This window comes from Coturnix japonica, chromosome 3 (genome assembly GCF_054131305.1).
Source record: "Coturnix japonica strain WE chromosome 3, WE-NBRP24, whole genome shotgun sequence".
Lineage (NCBI taxonomy): Eukaryota > Metazoa > Chordata > Aves > Galliformes > Phasianidae > Coturnix > Coturnix japonica.
The window spans coordinates 75313534-75322603 of NC_140665.1; positions in this window are offsets into that span (position 1 = coordinate 75313534).

Consider the following 9070-nt stretch of genomic DNA (forward strand, 5'->3'; position numbering starts at 1 on the left):
GTGGCTAGACGGTTAGCTGAGGTGTAGGCATAGACACTGTAAATAGCTGCTGTTAAGGGAGATGAATCAAGCTCCTGCAGTGCTCTAACCAGTTGTTTCTGAAACAAACTACTGCACTCATGTTGGTGCTAATGAGGCTGTTACCTCTGCTGGAAACAGGATGCTACATTAGCTGGACCTTTGATACGATACATGTAGCATGCTCTTATCTTAATCAACATAATTTGTTACTTAGAATTTTAGTTTACTGTTAGTTAATTGCAGTGAGATTCACTTGCTAGATAATATTTACTATAATAATTTGTATTATCCCTCAATAGCTTTGTATCTTAAGGGCAAAAGAGAATGCTAGTTCATAATGAAGTGCTGGTCTGAATACGTGCCTTAAACTGTACACTAGATTTTGGGCAGAATACTGGATACCTCCATGCTGGATGGTTCATATGAGCTGGTGTATATTCACACACTTCTACACCTGCTAAAGATATCTACTCAGTTGTCATACTCTGCAAAAATGTTGTGCTAATGAACATGTATATGTTTGTGTAGAGCAGTGACTTTGTATGTCCATAACAAAATCATACGGTTGCTTTCTTCATGCCACGTTTTTCTGACGAACCTTGCTTTCTTTCCCGTATTCTTAGTTCCATGTTATTAGTCCATAAAAGACCAGCAACTTAACACCTCTTCCTTCAGGCCAGGAATGTTTTTTTCTTGTCAATGTCCATACAAACATTTGTCACTGAACATATTATTCCAACAGCAAATAACACAATTAGATATTTGGCTTTGTTTGGTTATTTAAATTGTTAAGCTCGACACACCTTTTCTTTAAATGTATGTCCTTCTCAGATATCAGCTAATCCGATACATAAGGTAATAAATGGTTTATAAAGAAATATGTCAACTTTTACTGTAAGGCTACTGGACAGCAGAGAAAACTGCACTGACTATCAAATAATAATGAAATACCTTGACACTTAGATCACTTTATGATACTACTATATCTTCAGTTTGACACAGAAGAAAACAATAATACTGATACTGAGCAGTATGAAAGTATCTCATACTGCTGACATTTGGACACAAGGAAGTTTAAGGTGATTTACAGATACTTGGCACCAGATTTCCTTGAGCACAGCTGAGGCCATGGGGAAGTGGAACTGAATGTACTCTGGAAGGTGTGTGCAGCACTACAGGGAGAAAGGACACTTAGATAGTGCATGTAAAGAAGCTTGGTTCATGGTATTTATAATTTATCTTACTATACTAGCACTAAAATAGAAGGACTCAAGTGAATTTACCTCCAGCTGCTTGAAAATAATAGAAATAGAATACAATAATGGAATTTGTAATTAGACAAATGTCAGTTTCATTACTCCTGGCCACCATCTTGCAGTTCCAGATAAAAGAACAACTGCTCCATACTCCTAGATGAAAGATCATTTAGATCAAGGCTCAGCAAGGAGCCTGGGACAAACCTGATATATCTATTTAGAGCCATGACAGAGAAGAGCAATTTATCAACATCAGTAAATCCTGATGAATGCCAAGACACACAAGCCTCCTAAATCAAATAAGGACCTCAACCAGGTTTTGTCTAATAATTGCTTGCTGAAAGCTGTATGCGAGGTAGGACATAATTGGATTCTCTCTCTCCCCATTATCAGTAGCATAGCCCTGGAGTGCAGGCTATGTTTAGGATGTTGAGCAGGAACAGGAAATTAGCTAAGGTAAGGGCATAGGAATGGAATTCTCACCTTCTCCAGTGAATATGGTCAGGTTGGACATGACAGTTTTCTGACTGACCTTTCCAGGTCTGAAACCTGTTCTGAAAGTGAGGAGTTCTGCATTCCATCTGCTATCACTGACTGATCAATTTGGCTAAAATACTGTGGAGTTTCTATATATACCTGGCAGATATGAGAAATTTGTCCTTGTTTTAGGTGCCATGTGATACTAAATTCCATAGTAGTAGGACACTGATATGGAAATGAAAGCGTTAATGTACAAATTAAGGCACTGTTTTGGCTTGTGAAACAAACCAAGTGTTGTTCTGACAGGCAACAAATGTGATTTTGTGTGGTCTTGGACATATGTAACGTTGGTCAAGTCATTTACACTTCCTTCATCTGTTCCCTTTCTGTAAAACATGAATACCAGTGCTATCCCAGTCTTATCACAACATAAGAATAATAACCTTCTGAGTGTGCTGGAGGAGGAGGATCTGTATAAGTATCTTCCAACATAATATTTCTCCCACATTTAACCAAGGTGTGTGGCATGTGGATGAAGCTGCAAAACCTATGGCATCCGATGGACAGCAGAAGCAAGTGACAGAGGAAGAACCACATTTATCTATGTTTCCCGGTGTTTGTTTGAGATGTAGGTAATATGACAAAAGAAAATATTTGGGTCTGTGTCTGGTATATTTAAACTTTACCACTGGAAGAAGAATATCACACACACGCAGAGGAAGAATTCACAGGAACATGTAAGCGTCCTTCCTTTACCATCAGCTTTCTTGTGGAGAACTGGGATAAATAAGATCCACTTCCCTTTAACTTGCCAGAAGAGAGCTTTCCCTAAGAAATAAGCTTTCAAGCTAGCAGGCATAGCAGCTCTAGTGTCCACCTATGAGCCATCTCCTGTGAAGATCATATATTTAAGAAGACAAAAAGATGTGTTCTGCCATGATCCTTTGCCTTCTCAGCATTTTTGCTTGCTGTTCTGACAGAAAGCATTGCTTCTTGGAGAGCACAGTCCTTGTGTAAGTGTGTAGGTGACTAAGCTTGCTGATGTTTTTCAAAACGTACTAGTAAAAATCCTCAGCTCTTAGAAACACCTAAATCCCTGGCATCAGGACCAGCCCAGATGCAGCTTATGGAGGCCTGGGGTCTAACATGGAAGGCTCCCTGCTGTGAAATGAAGTGTTAGTGTGGCTCTTGTAAGCGATCATCTAAGAGGGAGAAAAAAGAGCAAAGAAGATAAGAGGAAATACACAGCCTGACCTTAATGAATGTTGAGTTTCCGCTGATTTGTGATAGCTGCTGCCTGTGCCAGCAAAATGGCGGAGGATGATGTACAACATAATTACTGCCTACCTAGTGAGGGAAAGGACAGGTGGAAAGATGATTTAGGGGAAGAGTAACCTGCTTCTTGTCATGTGCATGATATAAAATACACAAACAAAAAGGCATAGAAACTGTATTGCTCAGCCAGATGAAAAAGTCATTCAATGTTCAGACGTCACTGGATATCACTTCCAGCAATGAAGAAGGGTTGCTGCTCACACTGCTGCAGTTACAGCCTCCACTGTGAGCTGTGGGGATATCCTACCACAGTGGATGGAGTTCAAATGACGGTGAGTTTGTTGTCTTTTGGAGCGAGGGGCTTAAAAGTGTTTTCATCTCAACATAGTGGTACCCCATCCCACTCTCACCCCAACTTTCTCCTGTTTTAATCAGATGTGGTGAGCAAAGGAATTGAATTTGAGTTAAACCTGATTGGAGCAATGAATGCAACAGCTGCTCTTTGTTCAAATAAATCGTAAGAACTGCAGGAGTGGCCTCAGACCAAAACACAGCTACTTGTTACCACTCTAAACAAACACCCACCCTTTGAGATCCCACCCAGGAATGTGAACCGTCTGGGTGGAGGGCTCAGAGAGGTGGAGCTTCCGTGGGTGTTCTCGTGTATTTGTGGGTGGGGCAGAGAGGAAGGGAAAGGCAAAGGAAGGAGCAAGAAAAGAACAGAGGATATGATGTCGGGTTTGTTTTGTTTTTTAGGGGGATCTTTCAGTTTTAAGCAGATGTGAGCTTGCTTTGGTTGTGCTCCAAGCAGACACAACTCGTGCCCACGCTATCAGCACAGGCTTAGCAGTTCAGGCTTACTAGCCATGGTTGTGCTGTTTTCAGTTTGGAGCTGACTCACGCCCATCCATAGTGCAGGCTCACAACTGTGCAGTTACATCCAGAAGAGAAGATAAAATAAGAAATCCAGTCACAGGCAGAAAAAACAACCTTTGTCTCCTTGGAAATGTATACAGGTCTTAGACTTGTAGAAGGGCACCGTCTATGAAAGTCTAACATTTAATTGTCATTTAATATTAGTGCTGAGCTACAGGCACTCATTCATCTTGCAGTCCTCGTACCCCGATCCTGTAATTCAGCAGTAGGCAACACATAGTTTCTGGTAAAACTTGTGTTCTTAATTCTGAAATGAGAGGACGTTTCTTGGTTACCTGCTCCATGAATGAGCCAGTCTTCACAGTTATTAAAAGTTCGGCTGATTTCAGCTTTCAGCTGTGAGATTGTCTCATGTTTGCATTCTCTGCTGTCTTACCCATATTGTGTGATATTGGCTAAATCCAGCTGATATGTATCAAATCAAATGCTGATATACATATGGAAGGGGGAAAAAATAGAACAATATACTCAGGTTCCAAACATTCATAAGAGATGCTGAAGTCCAAAATGACAATGAGGAAACCTCTAAATATATCACCACAAATCTCTCAGCCCTCTTCTGTAAGTGCATATGAAGCACCTCAGCACCTATCTCTCATCTGCACCAACAGTGGTAGCAAAACCATGAGGTTGTTCCAACTCCTTGAGGAAAGAGAATAAATACAGTCATGAAGCTTGAATGGCCTTAGAGAAACATCTGGGTGCTGAGCTCTGCTTGGGCAATTTCTGCCTTTACAAGAAACTGTCAGTGGAGAAAATCCATGAACGGTTCTTGGAGCAAAAACTAAAAAAAAATGGAACTCCCCCCTCCTGGGTAAAGGCCTACAGCTGAGAAGAATAAAATTGCATCCTCTTTTCCACTGGGTGGAACTCAAAGACTTTTCATTCTTCTGGTGCTGATAAATTATTGGCAGTTGCAGCTTCAAGAGGCTGCAGATGTCCAGAAATGAGAGCCAAAAAACCCACTGTTCTCGAGTTTGTAGTTCTACTCCTATCCTTACAAAGACATTGCTGCCACATAGCCTGAGGAGAGGAGATCCCTCTCGCCAAGATGAATGCTTCAGTTTCAGAGCAGGGCTGGAATCACAGTCAGCACTGTGTATTGAAGGCTGACTGGAAATGCTGTCTTCCTCTGACCATACAAAGTGCAGGGAGTTGAATTCTGCATGGGATCAAAGGGACTGCAGCTTTCAGCACTGTGCTGTTCTCCTCTAGACAAAGATGAGAGCTTTCAAGAAAAATACTGAATTCTGAGCTATGGGGTATGTGTTTTGTTCATCCTGAGTATATATATATATCCATATATATCCATATATATCCATATATATATATATATATATGCCCATTTCAAGGACAACAACTCCAGGCCTTTCCATGACCATGAATGAGCTTAAACTCTGCACTGCAACAGTCTTCTCCAAGGACAATAGGACATACCGTATATTGTGTTTCAACATTTTGCCCATAATCCAGTAAGAGTTTTTCTGTTCATTTGCACATGTTTTTCTTAGCTTCAGTAAGATAGGATTTCATTCTTCAGTCATCTCTTCTCTCTGTCTCACAGCATGATGATCAGACTTGGCAATGCTTTTGGCCAGTGGTAGGGAGCATGTCCACACCACATAATGAAGGATTGCTACCGAACTGAACTGACTAGAGCTGCTTGCTTTACACTGAAGCAAGAACAACCTGCGTGTTACAGCACTCTTCTGGCACAATAGTTCCAGACAGAAGTATTTCATCTGCATGATTCTATGATTCTATGATTATAAAATAACAGCAATTCTAGCAAATTTATTTTTCATATCTTGGCTACATACACAGTTTTTGGATAAGGTAAAGGGGAACAAAGAAACAAATGAACAGCAGATATCTGAAGCTGAAGAAGCAGGTTTGAAGCTGACTTCATCTGTTTCCCTTCTGATGGTCAAGACAAGTTTACATTAAAGAAGCTGAGAAGTCTTAAAGTGACAATGAAACCTTGTAACAAATAACTTATTATATATACAGGGCATAATGTTATATGTAACATGTTACATTCATATATTACAGTAGATGATGTCTTGTATTATATTTCCTATTATATATTGTGTTCCACAGCAATTTATACACTTTGCATTATATGTATGTGAAATTGTATTTACTTCTTCATTTAAGGAAAGATTTTAGCATCGATAGAACTCAGGACAGCAAAACGGCCTCACCTCTTTTACCCTCAAAGACATGTCTCCTATGTACAGAGAAACAGTCAAGGAGAATACTGCAGTGAAACACTGAGGCAGTTTGTGCTAAGTACAATGTAGAAACACTTTCAGAGCAGCTTAGCATACAGTGCTTCAGCAGCTTTGATTTCTTTGCACAGGAAACAAGAAGAAATACTATTAATCAGCACAATCTAGGCTCAGCTTACCATCTTATGTTTATACATTTATGTCTTTGTTGAAGATAGCACTATGAATGCTCAAAAAAGTCATCATAACTTCTGCTGGCAATAAAGAAAATTAAACTCAGGAGACACACTAGTTGTAGTCATAAAGCTGATGCTCATGGAGGTGACTTAGTGCCAGAAGCATCATCACCATACTGGCAAAGAAAAAAATACTTTATAAATTATCAATATATTTCCAAAGATGTCATCATTCCTACATTAGAAAGGCATATCAAGTATGGCCTCAGCTGCAGTTACCTGTTTATTAAACAGAAACAAAACAAAATCGAAGAGAGATCTTCAGTCAGCTACAGCAAACCCTCTTCTCACTATAGATCTCCACTGTTTAAATTCCAAAAGCCTAAATTAACAACCATAGAATCCATTTGGTGCCCCACCGAAGACTCTTGTTACTATATTTGCTGACCTCCAGAGCTCACACAGCTGTGAAGGTTCCCCACAAAGACAGCTAACAGTTTAGCATATGGGGAAGTGAAGCAGCGATATGAAATTTCAGGAAGATCGGTTTATTTTTGGTTCTGTCTGTGACAGAAAGGGCTTTCACAGAGTCAGTCATAAATGCTTATAAACATTTTAAATGTGTATTTTCAAATGCTTGTCATCTTTGCAGTTGATTTGCAAGACCAAAATTAGGCCTGAAGTTAGCTTGGGCCTAACTTTGCTTCTGTTAAAGGCAATGGTTTCACAGCTTTCAGTGGCTGACAGCAAGTCCTTGGAAAACCCCATCAATTTTGCCTCAGTTTCAGGAAGGTGAGTGATGTCAAGTTTTGTGGGTCTGGGAAATGGTGGCACCTTTTTTAGTTTGGTTTTACTTATTTTAGGCTGTGAGGAAATGACTTGTGGGAGCAAAGGATGGACTAAAGTATAGTCTGACATTTTCTCTTCCTAGAGTAACAGTAATAAGAAAAATCCAGGAAAAGTAAGATCTGCATGTAATGAAAAGCGTATGAATAGCTAAAAGTAAGATGAAAGAAAAAAGGCCTTGTAAATCACAGATATATAAATAATATATAATGTCGGTCAGTTATCTTAATGCAGTATCACTGTGTAATGCAGTATAACATAAACATCTTGCTTGCAACCATATAATTTCCTTTTGTTGAAGTGACAAAATTTCATCAACATTCTGTACAATTACTGTATCCTATTCTTCACGGTATAGAACTGAGTACTGGTACAGCACAGCGAGGGTTCTATCATGCATTGCTGCCCTAAAGCATTCTTTGAGCATTAGTGCCTCTAAATCTCCCAGGTGGTCAGGTCTTATCAGGAACAAAATGTGCTTGTCAACGATGATTCTAATATGGCGCCCTGGAAATGTTTTCTTCAAAGAAGTGTTTAGAAGCCATAATTTTTAAACTCCATGAAATTATATATTGTTTTTCTTCATTTCCTTCTTCATTTCAGTAGCTGCTCAGCATCTCTTTGTCAATAACAATGAGAAGACTGCGATATATGAACAAACATCGTTTATGATTCTGTGGCTAGTTAATATGGTTACTCACTAAGTTATCTAAAAGGTAATTTAGGATTTTCCATTTAAATTATATTGGCTATTTATTAGTCAAGATTTCCCCTGCATTGTCTTTTTGTTCCTGTCATCCCAATCAATTATTTATTGACATATTTATCATGAAATAAACACAAAAGCTCAGGAAAACATATGCAAGGAAGGAATTAATGTTCACACTTCTTCCTAGCTAATAAACCAGCCTCAACATCCCTAGTGTAAACGTAAAGATTGATTCATGTCTAACATCAGTTTCTTACCCAGTAGAGGATACAGCCTCAGTGTAGAGGAGGGAAGAGAGCAAGCTCATTAGTGTAATCTCAGCAATTCCAGAACAGACCACTGCAGTTTATGTTCACTTGTATGGCTGTGGCCCTTCTAATCTAAGGAAGATGAATTCACAGCAGAGAAGTATCTTGCAAAGACTGTGAAGAGCTAGTAATAAGGAAATGCAGATGTGCCTGTTTTGCTTAGCTGATCCAGAATCTCAACAGAACGTTCATAGCACTCACCCAAGCTGTTCGAAGTTTCTCTAAATGACGAGCTGAGAAATGTTATTTCTTGTATATCACAGCAGCATTTCGCCATCAATTAGAATAGACAGTTGGAAAAAGCAGACCAACAGAACTGGGGCAGCAGCTTTTAGGTTTGGATAGAGGTAAGATTTTTTAGGTTTGGTTTAGGTAAGATTGACTACCTTTTAATGCCACTTTATCTCATAAGGTGGTATCTTTCTTGGTCCAGCTTTTGTATGAAAGGAGATTAGAAGGTAGGAAGCTGAGGTGAGAGAGTGAAAATACTGTTAGAATATTGCTGGTTGTGGTAATTTAGTGTCCACATTAAGACGGCATTATGGATGAAGGCATTGCTGAACTTAGCACAGGAGAAGGCCTTCGCTCTTGCTTCACCAAGTCATGCAAAACAGCATTTGCCTTCATCCCTGGGAATGTGACAGAGAAAATAATCTTGATTGTGTTTCTGAACATAAAAAGGGGATGAAGGTGATTGAGAGTAGTTGGGATGGATTTATGAAAGGAAAATCACCCCTAATCAACCCAATAGCCTTCTATGATAAGGTGACTGGTGTGGAGAGCGTGGGTGTTGCATGTTCTGACTTTAAAGAAGCTTTCAGTGCTCTTCCAC